Source organism: Stegastes partitus, unplaced genomic scaffold (genome assembly GCF_000690725.1).
Source record: "Stegastes partitus isolate 25-593 unplaced genomic scaffold, Stegastes_partitus-1.0.2 Scaffold1033, whole genome shotgun sequence".
Taxonomy (NCBI): Eukaryota; Metazoa; Chordata; class Actinopteri; family Pomacentridae; genus Stegastes; species Stegastes partitus.
Genome location: NW_007578764.1, coordinates 175,456 through 177,403, shown reverse-complemented (window position 1 = coordinate 177,403; position 1,948 = coordinate 175,456).

Sequence of the window (1,948 nt, the reverse complement as noted above, 5' to 3'; positions counted from 1 at the left end):
GGGACTCCCATGATGCACTGGGCTCCTCTCCCCTCCATACAGGTATAACCACCATCACATTCACTGACTCTGTTGGTTCTCCAGATCTGGAGCTTCACAGCTCTGATCTACAGTTTCTGGCCTCACAGACCTCCAGAACATCTATTGATCTGTTCTACTGCTGCTCTCCATCTGCTATCCTGTTATATCCCCATCCCCACTCTCATCCAACCGGTCCAGCAGATGGACGCCTTCCCTGAGCCTGGTTCTGGTTCTGAAGGAGAATTTAGTTTCCTTCTGTTGCAAAGTGCTGCTCAAAGGGGATTCAAAACTCAACTCTGGATTGTTGGGTTCTGTTTAAAGTCTGAGTTCTTCTCCTCATGATGAGATAAATGCTGCATCAGTAAAGCTGAGCTGCAGGACAGAAGGCTGCCAGTTCACATCCCTGTGAGACGTTCAGGTGTAATCAGTGACTGACCTGTGTGGGACAGGTGGGACAGGTGGGACAGGTGGGACAGGTGGGACAGGTGGGACAGGTGGGACAGGTGGGACAGGTGCGAGCTGTCTGTGAGTGAAGACTCCTCTTCCTTGTCTTCTCTGTGTTCCTCCATCTTCCTCCTCATCTCCTCCACTGTCCTGCAACGTTCTGATTTCTGGAAAACATGTGATTGGTCTGACCAATCAGAGAGCTGCAGCAGGTGTACAGGTATGAACTGTCTCACCTGTCTGAACTGACTCACCTTCAGCTGCAGCTGTTTGTCCTCCGTCTTCTTTTTCTGCCCCAAACTCTCTGCAGACAGAACCATCAGTCAGACATACCGGAGCCTTCAGAAGCTGAGCTCACCTAAGAGCTGAACTCACCTGCGCGCTGCAGCGCCTCCTGCAGGCTGGCCTGCGTTTCCCGGAGCTGCTGCAGCAGCTGCAGGCTCTGCTGCAGCGGGTCTCTGTAGCGAACGTACGCCACCAGCAGGACGAACACCGCGACACACAGCATGATGCGCCGCAAGATGCCGACGTAGACGGAGAGAAGCTCCTGAACATGAAACAGCACCAAGAAACTTAATGTAGAATATCTCAGGGAACAACAAGCCAAAAAACACCTGAAGGAATAAAAACAGGAGAAAAAAAGTCCACAAAAAAATTACTACATTCATTTAAAAAAGGCAAAAACTGTCCAGACCTGGTGTCTGAAGTCACTTTAATTATAAAAACAAAAACAAAAACAATGTCTGAAAAACACATAGAAGCAAATCAGAGAGAAAAATGTAGAGAAAGGGTTTGGAAAAGATTTAGGAATGTCAGAGACGATATCTGTGACCCATCTGCTCAAAATCAGTCGCACTGCGCCTGGAGCTACATCCCAGACAGCCCGCAGGACGTGAACCCGTGATGAGGTACTGACTTTGGGTTTGTTACTCAGGTCGGTCCATTTAGTTGTTGTCTACATGCAGGTAACATGTAATATGACAGAGCGTGATGACGTCACGCTCCAGATCGCTGTCACATACCGTCAGCGTGCACCAGAAAGAAGGAAATCATTTGTGCACGGCGCTGCGACCAACATGTCGCTGCCGGCCAATCCTGTCCCGTGATGTCATGTGGTCGCAACATGCTGCTGTTGTTTACACATAGCAGCCCGAGGAGCGATGATATACAAAAACAACAAGACAAACACCAACAAAAAACACCTGAGAATATTAAGAAACCATTTATCAGCAAAAAATATGAATGAAACGTCAACAAAAAAAACAAAACATTAAAAAATATGATGACGAAAACAAGCCCAGGTACATTATTGATATCGGTTTCGATGAAGCAGGTATCAGGTGTGCAGCAGGTGAACTCACTGACCAGGTGTTGGTGTTCAGGTTGATCAGAGTTCATCACAAACTGGTAGATTTTCTTCTCCAGGTAGAAATTCAAGCACACCAAAGACAACAGGAGCAACCTGAACACACACATGGAGGAG